A 19345-nucleotide genomic window follows, 5' to 3' on the forward strand; every position below is an offset into this window, starting at 1 on the left:
CTCCAGAAGCTCCTGCTGCTGCCTGTCTCCGTCTGGCCGAGCGCTGTGGGCCGTCACTGTCCGTGTGCTGGCCTGGTCGAAACTGCTGTGGTGCAGGAGGGATAACCGCGGGCGCACTCAGTTCATATCTGGCGGGCCGGCATTACAGGAACCGCACCAGCATGGTGCTGTTCCTGTAATGCCGCAGCCCGCCGGATATGAACTCAGTGCGCCCACGGTTATCCCTCCTGCACGCTGCGCTGTGTACAAACTAACAGGGAACTTTTAGCGCCGGCCGCTCCCAACGGCCTTTTGGCTGGCGGATGGGCCTATTTTATTATAGGGGCATGGAGCTGCAGCTCCATCAGCCCCTACGTTAATCCGGCCCTGATCATGGGTACTGATGAAAAAAATCTAGAATATTCGCGATTGCGAAGATATAGCACTGTATTCTAGATATTCGCAAATTCTCAAAGTACCAATATTCGCTATAAAAATTGGCGATTAGAATATTCGTGATCAACACTAATATAGGTCGTAACCATGAAATTATATTCAAAGTTTACAATACAGTTTAAACAAGACCTTACTGAGGTATGTGGCTCTCAGAAACCACATACTTATCATGAATTAAAGGGACTGTCAACCCATTTTTTCTCTTCAAACCCACTGGGTTACCTCTATAGAATGTCCATGTGGGCCCCAATGGTGTTCTGAAATGCTTTTTTAGACTTCAGAATTTGGTAAAAAAAAAAAGATGTTTACTCATTCTCCGGGCACAGGTTAATATCAACACAAGGTGGACACCAACTTCTAACTGAAAGTCAAGGTTGCCCTGCCCAAATTCTGTCACTTCTCCTATAATTAACATTGCCAGACCTAAAAAAAAAAACATTCCTTGCTCTACCAATGTCTAGTGGACCTAATGAACTTAATATAATGGTAATCTGCTGGGTTTGGAGGGCAGAATTAAATCAGGTTACCTTCATATCCCAAATTAAGGGATAGATGAGATGTAACCACTCCTACAGTGGACTGTGGGCATGTATTTAGACTGCGGGGCAGACTAGCCATAGACCCTATTGGGAAACTTCCCAGAGGGCCGAAGCCCAGCGGGTCACCCCACCCCTCCTCATGGCTTCCGGAACGGTATGTAAAGACCTGACGCTCCTAGCTTTAATTAATATTGGGAATATCAGGTATTTAGCTTTGTCGGCATGTACAGGTGTCCTCCAATAGCTTCCTGCCCCACCACAGATGGGCTGCTTCTAGGGAGGTATTTTCTGGGCTGCGCTACGGTATTTGGTTCTGCTGAAATGGTAGTATTGCTGACCTTGCCTACTTGCGTTGACCCTGCCTATCTGTGTTGGCCTCACCTTCTGTCAATTTCGACCCACCTACAACATGGGGACACATTTTTTTTCCAGGGCCACTTTAAGTTAAGCAGTCTAAATCTGGTAGACTGTATAGGATTGTCTTTAGTTTTCTTTCCCGTAAGCTGTCCTGTTCTGTTATCAGATCGGTTTCACTTGGCAATAAATTTAAAGCGGTTGTCTCACTTTAGCAAGTGGCATTTATCATGTAGAGAAAGTGAATACAAGCCACTTGCTAATGTATTGCGATTGCCCATATTGCCTCCTTTGCTGGCTGGATTCATTTTTCCATCACATTATACACTGCTCGTTTTCATGGTTACGACCACCCTGCAATCCATCAGGGGTGGTCGTGCTCGCACACTAAAGGAAAACGCGCCGGCCTCTCTTTTGGCCGGGACTGTGGTAGCGCACATAGGCCAGTGCTTTTTCCTATCGTGTGCAAACATGTCCGCGACTAATGAACTGCAGGGTGGTCGTAACCATGGAAACAAGCAAAGTATAATGTGATGGAAAAATGAATCCAGCCAGCAAAGGAAGCAATATGGATAATGACAATACATTAGTAAGTGCCTTATATGAACTTCATCTATATAATAAATGCTATTTGCTGAACTGAGACAACCCCTTTAAGAATTGCTCTTCAGAGCCGCCTTAGTCACAACTGGCACACAAATATTGAGACAGTAACCCAATCTGACGTAATCCATGTCTGCAGCAGCACAACTCTCACAATCGTAGGCTATTTCTTGCCAAATAATACAATGGTTTAGAAATTCACTTACAACAGCAGAATTACAGATTTAACCATTTCAGTCCTCTCATCTATTGCATTATTACACGACAAGGCCTTGAGCCGTCACTGCAATAATGGCCATCATTTTACTTCCCCCATAGCCTTATCCGGAGTATCTTTTAATTGAAACACTAGTTTTAATCATGTCAGGCGCTCACAAGAGTCATGCCAAATTAGAAATGACTCTAAAATGCCCTTACTAAAACCGCACTAGGACTACTAGATGCTGGGTCTTCAGTGATAATTCTGCCTGGAGGCCTTGCAGGCTCAGAAAACCAACCAGCAGAGATAGGGAACATCCAGTTCTTAGACTACTGCTTTGATTTTCCATCACTATCTCTTCATAGATGATGCTGTTACACATACGGGAATGCAGATTTAACGAGTTAATCAGACTTTCTATATTGTGAACTGCATACATTATCCTCATATTAAACATACATATAAATACAGAGAAACCTTATTCTGCCTCTGCAGTGCCCCAGAATGGGATATTTGCAAACTGTTCTTGTTATGTAAAGTTATTTAATATGTTAATGCCTTGTAATGCACCAGCATATCTCTGTATGGATCAGTTGGGGTTAACGATCCTGACTCCGCCCCTGTAGGAAGTTAGGAGATGAACTTAGATCCACCCCTAGCTCATTCTAGTGCGGGTGGAGGAAGTGAAAGGAAGCTATATGCGCTCATTCCCTAGAGTACTAGGTCCGAGTTCCAGAGAATCACTGTCTCTGAACATATTTGCATCAAGCAAGCCATCACCACTTTACAGTACTCCAAGAAAAGAGAGAAGGAAAGAAGTAGAAGGTCTAGAATCTGCATGGCTGAGCACTGGGATCAGACCATAAGGTATTTGCAGTGACCAGGAACGGGCATGCTGACGCCTTTAATGCAGTGGCCGGGTCAGGTGGATAATATATCCTGTATTTGTTGTGACGCCAATTGCAGCATGCGCAGGGTACTATATCCCAGGGCCCTTCCAAGGTGTTATAACGCACGTCCCAGATTAGGAATGCCAGAGTGATGGAATGGCCTATAATGTCTCTGTAGGATAGTGTTAATTGTGTCACGGTGTCTCCTACCTGGGTACGGCTGGACTCCTGGCTCACTTGCAATAAATTTGAGTGTAGTGATAGTAGGAGTAATAGAGGGATTTTGCAGAAGAAATGATGTCCAGACCTTTATATGAAGTTCCAACAATTCTTTACTTGAGGTAACTTTCATCCAAGCTGTATACAGCTTTGGTCTCTTGGTCCCAGCAGGTTTTGGCAATGATTGGCAGGAATGAGTACTTTTGCTTTAAATGTGGAGCTTGCAGGATAAAATGTCTGCTTGGTAGCTCTGTAACTGTGGCAGGATTAGCTCTTATCTGGTACCTTCTGCTGTGTGGGGAAAGACTAGCTGAGGAGGAATTGGCTTATCCTAGGCACTGGACTTTTCTCACAGAGGGATTCTAGGGGGATGCTTTCTTCCTGGAACTCTGGAGGTTGTCTGTAGTTTCTGCTTTTCTCCTCTAGCTGAGCTGAAGGTGCTCAGACTGGGTATGTGGCTAAGTCTCAGCCGAGACTGGGTCCTTGCTGTCTTCCCTATGTCAATGTGTTGCTGCCACCTACTGGTAACCAGGAAAATTACATGAACAATTGCTTTTAACATAGATTTAAATGCACATCTGATGACAGTATAAAGGCTCCTAGGAGATAGTAGCGGGGTAGAGGCTTGTAGTAACACAACTCTGGGGAGTTACATATTCGCTGTTTAAGGCTAATAGAGACTTTACTGCAGTGAGAGAGGCAGTGTTAAAACACCTTTCACACTTGGACAATGTGCCACCCCCAGGGCCGATTGGGTCCCAGTGTTAGGAATGCCGAGTGGTGATGTGGCCAGTTTTTTGTCATGGTGCTCCTATCTGGATATTGTTGCTCCCCAGATTTAGGATCCATAGCATCAAAGAAGTTGTAGTTGATGGAATAAGTAGAGTGGTTTTACTTGAATAAGCTTACGATACCTTGCGTCATCCAAACAATACTTGATCTTTCTTTTGGCTCCAGCAGGCTAAGGCTAAACTGTCAGCTGAACTTAAATACTTCGCTTTCTCTCTCTGCTGCTGTGCTAATCTCTGGATTCAGTCTGGTTACTGGACTTTCTAACAGTTTTGGTACCTTTGAGTGAGGTGCCTTTGGCTGTTGACAGCCTCATAACACTCAGTCTATGAACTGCAAGGAGTCGGGGTGCTCTACGAGCTGCTTCTCCTGGAAGACTCCTGCTGCAGGAGGTGGGGGGTGCTCCCCTCACTGCACCATGTCTCCTTCCAACTCTCAACTCCCTCCTAGCTTCTGGCAACCCCTCCCCTGGTAGGACTAGCCCACTTGTGCCCAAAAGGGGGGGGGGAGGGGAATGGAATGGTAAGTTCTATTGTATCTAAAGATCTCTCTCTGACAGATACACCGCCACCTGCTGGACAACCAGGCACCTTACATGAAATACAATACATAAGTTACATAGCAATATTATTAAAGCACAGTATCAGAGGACCTGGAAATAAATACACAGATTACATTCTTTGCTAGTCATTAGAAACAGTAGCTAGGTGTATTTTAGTACCCGCTCTGGGGTACTACACCCTCAGCTGGGAATTACAGTCACCATGGCAGGAAAAATATTGCCAGCCTTAGATTCTGCAAAGAGATTATTCTGACTCAGATTGTTGTAATAGTGATTTATCCCTAGTGAGACCTCTATGCCTGGCCTGTGTAAGCAGATATAATCACTGCGGACAATCCTTATCACCAACCCCGAGTTTATCCGTGTAAGTTGCTTTATTCCGTAAACCAGATAACAGAGTACAGCAAAACAGATGGATTCTGGTATTGTGCTGTGTTGTGCGGTCAAAAGATGATGCTTTTGCAAGCTAACATGAGAATACATGTGTACCTTGTGCAAATGCCTGGAGCAGAATGAAGATACAGCAAGTGAGGTACACAGAAGAAGGGGTGGAGCAATGAAAAGAAATGAGTCACAGATATAACAGAAAAACAAGTGCAATACCAAGAACGACCACTAGATGGCAGCATATGACCAAATATAGAATATCATATAAATTAAACTATATAGATTTTTAACTGCGTAGCAGCACACTCCCCGTCTGGCATTGAAAATGTCACTATTTAAACCATAACGGTAGTAATATAATTGCAAATAAACAACAGTGCAATTTGCTTTATGTCCGAGGACCTGAAAAACATAAAAAGAACAGGCATATAATGCAACAACAAAATGTAAGGCTTCAAGTGTATCAAGTAAAGTTCAAACACTTCTTGCTTGAAGTTTCAAGTAGGATTCAGCAGCCTAGGCAAATAAGCTAATTCTCCAAAGGGCAAGAGCAGAACAAGTTCCGTGATAGGACTGATGAATGTCTTTACAGTCCCCTGTCTTGCAACTTTCACCTCCACCTCGCGTACCTTACCGTCATCACTAGGAACGCTCTTCACAATAAGTCCCATAGGCCACTCGATTCTTTCACTTGCTGGTCCTTGAGCAGAACGAGATCTCCAACTTTTATGTGAGGATACTGTCGTTGCCATTTCCTGCGTCCTTGCAGAGTAGAAATATTCTCCATCTTCCAATGATTCCAGAAGCGGTTGGCAAGGTTCTGTCCTCGCTCCCATTAATCAAAGCACAGATTTCCGTCTTTAAAGTTTCCAGGTGGACCTGTAACCAGGAAGAATTGGCAAATATACTTGCAGACACTGGCCTAGTAGCATGATCTGCAGGATTAATTTCAGATGGGGTATAATGCCATTGTTCAGGTTTAGATGATTTCCTGATTCTTTCTACACGGTTGCTGATGTAGACATAGAAACGTTTAGTCTGGTTGTATATGTAGCCCAGAACAACCTTACTGTCTGTGTAGAATTTTGCAACAGTGGGTGAGGGACTATTTCCAAAAACATGTACTTTCATGCGGTATTTAATAATCTCATTGTCCATGTTGTTGTCATGGTGCCACAGAAACCTTCAGAAGTTCATATGGTCTTCACATACAATGAAGCAATGAAACATCTGTTCAATATCAGCAGTTATGGCAACTGGTTCTCTTCTAAATCTAATAAGTACGCCTACGAGGTTGTTGGTTAGATTCAGGCCAGTGAGAAGAACATTGTTTAGGGATACAGCTTGATGCTTGGCACTGGAGTCAAATACTATACTGATTTGTTTTGGCTTACATGGATGATACAATCAGAAGAAAGGCAGATACCAGCACTCATAGTGTCTTTGAAGTAGTGGCGCTGGTTCGGCGTGATCATTGTCAAAGATCCTTTTCATAAAGGTGATGAAATGGTCCTTCATTTCAGGCCTGTTCCTTAGTGTTCATTGAAGTGAGTTGAATCTGGATAAAACCTGTTCACGATTGGTTGGGAATTTGGCCCTTGTAGCACGAAGAGGTAATGGTGCAACCCAACTGTTAGACTCATCCTGAAAGAATTCCTTATCCATTATTTTGATGAATTCTGTCTTCAACTGACAAGGCTATTTTGTTGTCCTTACTTGTAGTACAAAACACTGTAGTACCTAGGTTGTCATCACAAAGGACAGGAGTAACATCAGGTACTTGGATGATGCCAAGAAGCTTCTCCTTTACTTCATAATGGTGAGGGCACTGTTTGAAGTGGGATACACGTCCGTTTCCTAACACGTAAGTCTTGAAGGAGTGGATCTCAGATGGCGTACACATCCTGTTCAAGCATACATCGCCCACTATTACCCAACCTAGGTCAAGTCTTTGTGCATAAGGGGGCGTTGTCAGGCCCATCGCACTGATCGCATACTTTATGTACTCTGAGAATGTCCCTTCCTAACAGGACTAAGATTTCATCACTCTTGTCCATTGCAGGAATCTCATCAACAAGGTGCCTTAAATAAGGATGGTGATATGCAGCTTCTGGGGTGGGAATCTCTTCCCTTTCGTCTAGTATCTGGTCGCACTCGACTAACGTTGGTAGAGGTATGCCCTCTCCCTCGTTGATATGAGAGACCCTGAACCCGTCAACCCTTCTGCCGAAGGTCTCTACACAACCAAAACAGGTTCTGAGAGTATATGGTGTTGCGTGACCTTCTATGCCAAAGATCTCAAAGAATTTAGGCTTAACCAGGGATCTGTTGCTCTGTTCATCTATAATGGCATACATCCTAGCAGCTTTCTCAGGATGATCTCTTGGGTATATCTTGACTAGGCATATCTTGGCACAGAATTTGTGGTTCTTGCCTTCTCCACAGAGTTCTGTACATGAAGAGACATTATCTTTGGTTGAAGCATGACCTGGTTGCTCCCCGGCATGATTTGAGACGGGAGTAGAGGTAGGAAGTTGTTGTGGGTTGTCTGGAAGTGGTGTAGGATGCATGACTGTAACATATCTGTCGATACCGCATTCCGTGCACTTGACAACTTTTGTAGCATATGCCAAGTTTCCTGAGAATCTCCCTGCGCTCTTGTAAAGTCTTTGCCCTAAGCCAACGACATTTCTTAAGAGGGTGAGGCTTCTTGTGAATAGGACACTGACGATTAGTGTCTGTCATCGACAACGCCCTGATCAATAGGTGAGGTTGCGAAGGGTCAGATGTCTGTCCTTTTAACAGATATTGCTCTATTTAATTCTCTACGTTTAGCTGCTGTATTATCATACCTGAAAGATAGTGAGGATAAAGCAGGCAGGTTGAGTTCACTGAAACTGAAGCTGGGGTCGTTTCTCATCCAGGCTTGATCACTAATGAACCTGCAGAAGTATCAGAATGGAGGAAAGGATACATTACAGTCTATTTTGTATCTTGAGCCCTGTTGTGCCCATTTCTCTTGTAGGCCTTATGGCAGTTTAGACACCACTGGGTTGACACCATGAGCGGTATCCAGGAAGCTTAGTCCAGGTATACGTGGGTCAGTCTTTGCCAACTTTAGCTCCATGAGGAGGTCACTTAGATCTTGGAGCTTGCGATAGTCTTTGTTCCCTATTTTTGGGAAGTTTTGCAGTCTCTTGAATGGAGCGCTTTCTATGGCTTTAGAGCTACCATAGGTTTGCTCAAGTCTTGCCCATGCAGCAACAAGACCTGCATCTGGGTGGTCAACATGTACTGTTCTGAGTCTTTTAACACGACCTGCAGATTCTGGTCCCAGCAACTTTATGAGCAAATCAAGTTCTTCCTTAGCAGTAAGGTTGAGATTGGCAATAGTAGCCTTGAAGGTTGATCTTCAGGCCCTGTAGCTCTCTGGACAGTCGTCAAACCTTGAGAGGCTGGTATTAATGAGCTCACGGCGTACCATGTATCTGGCAAAGTTATTCATGTCTGGTTTCTCACTCCTTTGTGTCAAAGTAACTTGTGGAACCCCTTGGGTGTAAAAGTTCTCTGGTTATTTAGGGTGAGGTTTACTATGGTAAAATGATGTTGCATGAGCGTTTAACTGTGGTGTAGTCTCTAAGGCTTGTGCTGGCTTTGATTTGAGCTGCGGCTTATTACTGGAAGTCACCTTGTTGTTGACATGAGTTGATCCAGTTTGCTGAAGAGGCTCAGGCATATGGAGCTGAGAGGTCTCTGCGTTGAGAGTCAGAACAGTGTTGTTAGCAGGAGGTACAGGAGATGACTCCATATCTTTGCAAATGTTATGCTTTAGAACGTATTCACTGGTGCGTTCAGCTGGATCTTCCAGTTCCAGTCTAAATTAGTACTTTGCCCCATTGCTTGTTCAATGACTTTCAGCCTTGCTAGGGAAGCTGCTTGCTCCCCTTCCATTTGCAGAATCTTTATTAGTGAATCTGTCTCTGCCCTTTGAGCTTACATCTCTGCTTGCCTTCTGGTAAAGGAGCTTTGCGCCTTTTTTGATTCGACATCAGCGCTTAATGTTGATCTTCTGGAACAAGAGGATCTGGAAGAAAGTGCAGTGCGCTTTGTTGTGGTGGATCTGTGAGATCTGGTCTCCTGCAGATGAGTAATGCAGAGTTCTGCCTTAAGCTTAGCATTTTGCACTGCGAGATCCCTTTGTTTGTTCAGTGCATCAGTCCTGATCAGTTCTGCTGAATAATCCTCTATATTAGAGTCCTGCAAGAAGGCTGAGTATTTTGCAGACAGCTGCGTACATACACAGCAAATAGATGATTTATAGTAGGGATTCACCGATTATCGGATTTACCGATATTATCGGCCGATATTCAGGATTTTGAACGCTATCGGTATCGGCATTTATTTGGCCGATATTCCGATAGCGTATGGGGAACACAGATCGCGCTGCTGACAGCGCTCTCCGTGTTCCCTCAGCAGCAGCACAGGGGAGAAGGAGCAGTGTCTCCTCCCCCTGTGCTGCTGCTTCTGCCGCCAATGAGAGGGCAGGGGACAAGAGGAGGTGAGGGGCTGTGGCCACTGCGCCACCAATGAAGCTTAATCTCTCATTTATTCATATACAGGAGGCGGGAGCTGCAGAATCACATAGCCGGCTCCCGACCTCTATGAGCGGTATCTGCGATCTGCGGTAGTTAACCCCTCAGGTGCCGCGGATCGCAGCTACTTATCATAGAGGTCGGGAGCCGGCTATGTGATTCTGCAGCCAGCTCCCGCCACCTGTATATGAATAAATTAGAGATTAAGCTTCATTGGTGGCGCAGAGCGCCCCCCTCCCCCCCAGTATTAGACATTGGTGGCGCAGTGCGCCCCCCCCTCCCCCCCAGTATTAAGCATTGGTGGCGCAGTGCACCTCCCCCCCAAGCCCCCCCAGTATTAAGCATTGGTGGCGCAGTGCGCCCCCCCTCCCCCCCAGTATTAAGCAGTGGTGGCGCATAGGGCCCCCCCCACCCCAGTCGCAGTGCGCCCCCCCACAGGATCCCCTCTCCCCTGCTCCTCCGATCGGAGCCCCGATCGGTTACCATGGCAGCCAGGACGCTATTGAAGCCCTGGCTGCCATGATAAGCTCCATGCTGCTGCTGTGTGCACAAAGCACAGAGCAGCAGGGACAGTGTGAGCTCCTATTCACCCTGATAGATCTCTATCAGGGTGAATAGGACAAGGGTTCTAGTCCCTAAGGGGGCTAAAAGTTAGTAAAAAAAAAAGTTACAAAAATAAAAATAAAAAAAAATATTGAATATAAATGAAAAAGAAAGATTTACAAAGAAAAAAATACACATTAACAATAAACATTAATTTTCAGCAGATTTGTGGGAATTTTTTATTTAAAAAAAAAAAAGAAAATTCCCAGAATATCGGTATAAATTATCGGCTATCGGCCTGAAAGTTCACAAATTATCGGTATCGGCCCTAAAAAAATCAATATCGGTCGATCCCTAATTTATAGAGTCTCTTATTTCAACTGAAAAAAATGTGGGGGGTTCAGTCAGCACAACCCTGTATGCAGGTGCACATTGCTATGGCGGAATACACATACAAACGCAAAAACACAAATGCAACCAGCACTCTGCCCTGCCCAGCAAAGAAGCCACTTCTCTCCAAAAAAAACATCAGGGACAGATTACTCTTCTGCAGAAAATATGGTGAATGGACTGCTGAGGACTGGGGCAAAGTCATATTCTCTGATGAAGCCTCTTTCCAAATGTTTGGGGCATCAGGAAAAAGGCTTGTCCGGAGAAGAAAAGGTGAGCGCTACCATCAGTCCTGTGTCATGCCAACAGTAAAGCATCCTGAGACCATTCATGTGTGGGGTTGCTTCTCATCTGATGATCTTTTCGAATTGCAGGCAGAAGACCTGAGAAATAGATTCGAACAGAGGGGTTATGGTAAACGCTGTATCGAAAGAGCTTATAAAAGAGTGAGGTCATCAAGGAGAAGAGACCTTCTTCATAAGAAAATGGGGAAACATAAAAGACAAGATACACAATCAATAAGATTCATCACTCGCTTCAATAATAAGTGGAAAGAGGAAAATTTTGCACTGTCCAAATATTGGGACATATTGTTAAAAGATCCCCAACTGCATGATGTTATTTCTCCACACCCTTCAATGACATTTCGGAGAGCAAAGAATCTACGGGACCATCTGGTCCATAGTTATTATGCTCTCAAGGTTGTGAAGGGTGTTTTCTTCACCAGGGAAAGAATTCTTCGGTCATTCATCAGAGTTGTTTTCCGTGGTCTTCTGGGTCTTTTGGTGTTGCTGAGCTCACAGGTGCCTTCGTTCTTTTTAAGAATGTTCCAAACAGTTGTTTTGGCCACACCTAATGTTTTGCAATCTCTATGATGGGTTTGTTGTGTTTTTTTCAGCCTAATGATGGCTTGCTTCACTGATAGTGACAGCTCTTTGGATCTCATCTTGAGAGTTGACAGCAACAAATTCCAAATGCAAATAGCACACTTGAAATGAACTCTGGACCTTTTATCTGCTCATTGTAATTGGGATAATGAGGGAATAACACACACCTGGCCATGGAACAGCTGAGAAGCCAATTGTCCCATTACTTTTGGTCCCTCAACAAGTGGGAGGCACATATGCAAACTGTTGTAATTTCTACACCGTATACCTGATTTGGATGTAAATACCCTAAAAAAAAAAAAAATCCACTGTGGTGGTGTATAAAGCCAAAAATGTTATAATTGTGTTGATGTCCCAATATTTATGGACCTGACTGTATATTTTTCTTTTTAACAGTTTATACACATAGTTATATATCACTTCTGTCCATTTGTATATATCTCAGGTTTGTGAATATTTTGGGATTCCATGCGGGGACACCGAGACAGGGACGAAGATGCTCTTCACTGAATATTGATTGAGATGGGGGATTTTGGGTTTTGGAAAGTACAACTGATGATGGGACTTTTTTGAATATATTTTCTTATATAGTTTGTAACTAGATCTATTGCTGGTATTAATTGATTATATTATATAAACAACATAAACAATGAAGGTGTTGAGGACCAGTGTCCACAAATTTTTAGACTGGAAACCCTGCTTATAAGCTGGGTAATGATTTAGGATTCTAAAAATGGGCAAGCGGGTTTCGAAGTGTATTCTTTCTGTCGATGATTTTACCCAACAAAAAAAAAGCTTCTACCTACAGTAGATCCCTTCACTGGCTCCCCATTGCCCAGCGAATTCAGTTTAAAACACTTACAACTACATATAAGGCCGTCCACAACCTGTCCCCTTCCTTATATCTTTGACCTGCTTTCTCGAAACATCCCCATATGTCATCTCAGATTCTTTCAGGATCTCCTCCTCAGTTCTCCTCTCATCTGTTCTTCACACAATCAACTACAAGATTTCTCACGTGCTTCTCCCCTACTCTGGAACTCACTACCCCGAAACATCAGGCTTTCCCCTAACATCCAAACCTTCAAGAGTAACCTGAAAGCCCACATTCAGGAAGGCCTACCATCTGCAATGAGCCTGCTGCCACCACACAGCCACATGAAGCAGCCTATACCCTCACCTACTGTGTTCTCCCCTTCCCTTATAGATTGTTAGCTCTTGCAGGCAGGGCCCTCTACCCCTCTGTACCAGTCTGTTAATAGTTTCTTGTTTATTGTATTTTAATATTCATGTAACCCCGACTAGATGTACAGCGGCATGGAATTAATGACTCTTTAAAAGAAATAATAATAATAATAATACAGTACATTTTATTAAAGGTACCACTTTGGTCCAGTGCATACAACAGTGTGGAGCTGAGCCAAAATACGAGATACAGACCGCAGGCAAGAGAAGCACTGTTTCTGGGGGAAAAAAAGTTGGAAATATCAGTATAGAAACACGTACACTAACACTTCTGCAAAAACTCTCCGGATGTTATCGATTTGTTTGCTCTAGAACAGCCGTCTTTAATTTATCAGCAAGTTCAGCGCCTAGATGGATGATGAACTCATCATTTCTCCTTGGCAAAAATGAATTCATAAAGTAATGTAGAGTTGTCGATACATTATTTTCCACGCTGTTTGTTTTCTGCTATGAACTTCTGACTTTACACCTCAGGCGAGCAGACTGATTTATTTGCCTAGTAGGTGTGTGCAGTACAGAGTGTATTTGCAGGAGCTGCGATCCTCCTGCATACACGAATCATTAGTGGCTCCATACAGATTATTAAATATGTGCTAGACAAGGGAATTTTCTCATAGAAACTTCTGCCTCTTTGTAATGTTGCTTGGCATTTCTGCAGCTCACCGCTGAATACATTGTGCTGAAGATCTGCACCTCTTTTCTGAACTTTCCTGCAGCACTTTATTTACTCCCCTCCCTCTTTAGTCTTTTCCTCTCTTTTTCCTGCCCCCAGTGTCTCCCCTCCCCTCAGAACATCAGAGCCACAGCATGCGGAATTGTCAATTCTGTTTGTTGAAGGGTTTCTTTCCCGCGGTTGTCCCAGGACACGTACGAAACATGCATCTCAATGCTTTTCTGATGGTAAAAAACATGAGAAATTGATCAAAACTAGAATTCTCTTTTATTATGTTCTTGCCATAGTAAAAAAAAACCTAAACCTTTGTATTTGCAATTTTGAGTTTCCTGCCAATAAACTTTACATTTCAGCTACCAGATATTTTTACTTTAGTTAGTGAGTTTCTTTTCTGAAAAGACTAAACTATTATCCAATTTTCTGCTAATGTTTCGATTTAAAGGGGTATTCCCATCTCAGACAGTGGGGGCATATTGCTAGAACATGTCCTCATTGTCCGATAGGTGAGGAGGGAAGGTGGTGACCGGAGGACCCCGGGTTTTCTGGTGTCCGGACACCGCCAAGCGTTCTTCCTATAAGATTGAATGGGAGTGCACCGCTTGTGCGGCCACCACTCCCATTCATTTCTATGGGGCCGACGGAAATAGCCAAGCCAGCGCTCAGCTATTTTCGGCGGCCCCATAGAAATGAATGGAGGGAGGCTGTGCATGCGCATTGCGCCCCTCACAATCTTTAGGGGTCCGTTCTCAATGTAGGTGTGGGTCCCAGAGGTGGGACCTGCACCTATCAGACAATGGGGGCATATCCCAGTGATATGTCCCCATTGTCTGAGATGGGAATACCCCTTTAACTTACCTGTAAGTGTCTTTATGTAAGTGGTTTCGAGGATTTTGTTAAAATTACCCCTTTACCCAGAGGTACCTGTGAGGAGCTCTATGCTTACCTGCTTTCCGTGCCCTGGCTATCACCAGGTGGAGCTTAAAGAGGTTGTCAGTTTTTTTGCAATCTCCTTCCCCACCCAGTGGTACCTGTAATGAAATCTATACTTACCTTCTCCATGGCATTCCACTGCTGTCTTTACTGGATTTCCAGTTCCCGCCTGTCAACTTCAGCAAGTACGGGGTCATGTGCACCACTGCAACCAATGACCAGCCTAAGTGGGGATGTGTTCCCAACCGGCACGTCACTGTTTGGTCCCTTGCCACTTGAGTATATGTTACCATTGAGGAAAGGCATTGGCTGCAGTGGTGCAAATGATCCCGTCCACAAGCTGACAGACAGGGACCGGAAGTACAGTGAATGCAGCCTGGAGCCGTGAAAGGAATGGCAGGGAGATGGTAAGTATAAACTAAATTATAGTTACCACTGGGTGAGCTCCACCTAGTGGTAGCAACTGGCAATGAGAATTTCATTATTTAATCTCTATGGTTATGGACCTGTGCTGGGTGGTACTACAATGAGAGAAACTGGTTCCTGTGGAAGATATCTGTGAATCACAGGAAGTGGCAGAGTCTGATATAAGGCATAATCTTGTGAGTGTGAACCCACTGTGCCAAATAACTGGTTTGGTATAGGGCTAACCTTCAGGGCATTATTCTGGCACTCAACCAGTATTCACCTTTAATCTCTATACAGGCATTTAGACTTTGCTGCAGGGTTAGCAACCAGACCACTATGTCTTGGTATAGTCCCTGATATAGTTGGCAGCTGCCAATAGGATTTAAGGACTCCGGTGCAAGCACTGGGAGTTCTGGCTATAGAAAGTACACCAAAAATACAGGAAAACTTGCAGGTAGAGTCTGAAGAGGCACCAAGGTTTGAATGTTGGTTTTAGAGATCCATGCAGAGAACAGTTAACGTAGACACTGGAAAGACTTGTAGGCAGAGTAGTGGTGAGGCACACACTAGACAGGCAGGCTTGGAACTTAGCTGGAGCACAGGCAGAGAAGACAGACTGGGTTAATTTAAACACAAACTGAATTTGGACTTGAAAGTGTAGTAGCACACAGGCAGGATGGAAGGAGAACACAGGCAGGAAATAAGGTTGAATAAACCAGGTAAATCTCTATTAGCACAAGACTATCAAACATCAGGGAACCTAAAGCTCAGGCACCCTCTGTCTGGAGAAGATGCCTTAAATACCCAGTGACCTTCAGCCATTGGTTGGAGAAGGGAGCATTAGGCAGCAACATGGAGAGGATGCCGGCAACCAGGCTTCGGTATGGCATGGTGAGGAGCACGGCATCTAAACCTGCAGGGGACAGCAGGAGGGTGGTGGGCACAGACCATAGACCTAACATCATGCAGTAATAAGAAAAGCATAATTGATTTCAAGTCTGGTTTCTGCAACATTTCCTGCAATATCCTCAACAATTGCAATCATATTAGGTTTATATACCCCTCTAAAGATATATTATGCACAGAATTTTGCCTCTGATTAGAATTTGATGAAGATATGCTTTGTTTAAGATGTGTTGTTTAGGCTTGACTGAGGGGGAAGAGACAGGGTCAATTTATCAGCACTCTACTCTTTTAGCCATCCTTTGGAACCACCAAGAACGTCTCTCTCATTATAGGAAATATTGAAATCATTGGATGCCCACTGATTTTCATCGCATCGTTTAATGCTCTGTTTTTTCATGCAGCCCTCTTTTAATGAATAGAACCATTTGGTTCCCCTATAGATATCAGCTTCTGACTCTCAAATTTCCTCTGGGTGATTGCTGGTACCCTTGGAAATGTCTGATCATGAAGAAGTGTAATTCTAAGCAGACACTGGATGAATGATATGCCAGCTTTCCCCAATGATATTCCTGGCTTGCTTTCTCTGGAGTATGACACTTGAATCACCATTATCATATCCTAGCCATCTGTATAGAGAAGTCCAATCTCTGCTAATCCTGTAATATGTGACAGATTATCATAATACTGTGGCAGTATCAAGCTCCGAAGAAAGGAGAAGCAGTATCTATCATGACAAGTCTAACCAGGTGCCATTCGCAGGAAGAAACCAGTCAGGAGGACCTCTGATATCTCAGCATTTCAAGGCCCAGAGAAGTAAGATTTTGTAGGAAGAGAATTACTTAGAATGTTAGCGTTTGTCTGGAGTTATCCTGTGACGGGAATCTGTCACACCAGTTTTATTCTGAAGGCAACTTCAGCATGAGTACTAGAGAAGTTCAATACAGAGCGTACTAGAGAGTTATCCCCCCTGGGAGCTCATGAACATGAGGACTCTCCGGCACGCATTGCGTATTGACCGGCTCCAGTTTTTGAGTCATGTTAGAGCTGTTTCATGCAGATTTAGCAAAACTACTGGGTAAATTAAAGAAAATGCTCCAGCACTAGTGACAGGTTCCCTTTAAAGGTATTGTCCCATCTGAGACATTTATGGCATATCGATAGAAAAAAAAACTAAAAGTGGTCCCAAGTTTTAGGCAGGTCCAAATTGACAAAAGGTTGGGCAACACAAGTAGATGTGGCCAGCATGAGTACGCAGGGACAACAGAAGTAGGTGGGGTCAGCAATACCATGGGCAACATAGCATACCAGCAGAGCCAAATACCACATTGCAGCACAGACTACTGCCTCGGCAGATACACATCCCACAGTGCACCACATAATACTGTCACACTGTATGAACATCCTGAGGATAGTGATACAGTTGAGTTCAAAACGGCACCCGTGGTCGTTGATAAGATGCATAAGTACCGGATTCTCCCACATTAATAAATGCTGAGATTCAGCCAGTGGCCATGAGGACGGCTCAGATTGCCCTATGAGCATCAGCCCACTGGGACATTTCCCTGTACTGTTTATGGCCAGTCTGCCACTGACTCATGGGCAACATTATCAGGAAAGTATTCATATTTAAAATCAAGATCATACAAGCTTTTGACCTTTTCCTTCACAGAAGGTTTACTCCCTGAACTTACCTAAAGGCCCCTGCATTATGATTTGATGGGTGTACCGCCCCAGTCAAACTCCCCACCGTCCCAGGGTTGCCAGAAACCAGGGCTCATGAGCCATAAAAGATCATCAGTAGTGTAAAAACTAACCTGTTTCACAATGGTCTAAGCACATTTCATGTTCCCTATTAGTGGATGAACTAACCAGCGCTTGGTGAATTCTGCTTCACAATCATAGGAAGAGCTGACATTGAAGGATCAAAAAGCAACGTTGGTATGACCGCTTGCCAATGATCCCTATGGTAACTTTTCTGAAACCTCCTGCTTACAACTCAAAAAGTCAGAAGTCATACCGAAAATCAAGATCAAGCAAATCTTTTGCCCTTCTGTTTCTTGGGAGGTTTCTGTCGTCCCTGGGCTCATCTTAGGACACCTATGTTACGGTTTTACAGGTTTACTGCCTCAGTCAAACTCCCCACCTGCCACTGTCCCAGCTTGTTATCACTGGAAAATGGGCAATTGGAGACGATCATCCGTAAAATGTCTTATCACGATGGCCTAAACCCATGATCAGGATGAGCCGTCGTAGCAACTGATACAAGATCCATCAGTCGAGGGTGGCCACCTCTTCTCCCCTCAGGAGCCTTGGTCATAAGAGCAGTAAAACATGATTATGGTACTGCAGTAGGAATGAGGAGAGCAACCAGCAGGAGGAAGGCCAAGATTTCAATGTACATAAGAGGAAGAGGAGAGGCAAAGTGAACAATGAAAAATTTATGTAAAGGGTGTAAATATCTACTTTGTTTGCATGTTAAATTATTATTATTTTTAATACCAATAAACATGTTCTACACTCATACACTGCTGACTGCAGCGACATAGTGGAGCCGTATTATAAAATCTGCTGTGGGTCATGTGACTATTTTTTATATCATGGGGTTTATTTGACTGTTATAGAGGATTTGTCATGGAGCTATCCACTAAAAGGGTTTTCCAAGTGTTTTTTTACCGATGATCTATCCTCTGCCTTCTCAGCTGTTTGTAAAGGCAACGGCGCTCATACACTGTAGTGTACTGCAAGCGCCGTGGCTTCCCAAACAGCTGATTGGCGAGGGGACCCTGGGGCTGGACCCCCACACATCAGATACTGATGACCTATCCAGAAGATAGGTCATCAGTTGAAAACATTTGTAAAATCCCTTTAAGATCCAAGCTAGTGGGTGCTATTATAAGAACAGAGCCATTGAGTGGGTTATGTAATTAGAATACAATGCAAAGTGCCATTCAGTGGGAACAATAGCTTAACAGTTTAGTTGTATTTGAGGAGAATTTAATAGATATTAGATACCCAAATATAAAGGGGTCTGGTCCCATGACTGACCCTCTTTAGCACATTATCATCTATTGGACACTGATTATTTCTTTTGTCCCTTCCCCCTATTATCTCTATCTTTTCCTAGTAGAGAATCTTTTTATCTATACTTTTTTTTTTTATCATTTTCTGCTTCGTTTTTATCTCCATCTTTTTACCCTAATATCAGAGTGTTCTGACATATTTGCTGGGACTTACAGAAGCTATTACTGGTTGCCTGATAGCATAATTGACTGTAACCACAAATGGTCTTTGCATGATGGACAGAACAGACTAAGGTCATTAGTTGCTTCAAAAATTCCAGGAAATTACAAACTTGTGCGCACCATTGTCTTGCTATGATATCTTTTTTTAATTGCTTCTCATTTGACATTTGCCAGGAAATTTTGATATGGAACAAACACAGCAATCAGATATTAATAGAGTTTTGGTTTTCTCTAATCTTTATGGTTCCAGTAAAGGAGAGTACAAACAACATGACCGCTGGTTGGCACATATTGCTTAGTATGTAAGTCAATGTAATGCTCGGTTCTAGCCTACAAGCATGTTGTGTGCCAAAAACTAGATCAAGTTATATCTCAATGAATACATTGATCTACGTTCTGGCTATTCCTACTTCATGAGCACAAAAGTTGGAATGCATGGACGACGTCAGAATCAGAAGAGCAGAGTGAAGCTCCTGGGCTCTGAGATCTGTATCAGGATCCCAGATATTATGGGTCTTTTCAAATACTGTTACCCTCTTTTCTAATGGTAAA

This window comes from Bufo gargarizans, chromosome 10, assembly GCF_014858855.1.
Source record: "Bufo gargarizans isolate SCDJY-AF-19 chromosome 10, ASM1485885v1, whole genome shotgun sequence".
In the NCBI taxonomy this organism is placed as follows: domain Eukaryota; kingdom Metazoa; phylum Chordata; class Amphibia; order Anura; family Bufonidae; genus Bufo; species Bufo gargarizans.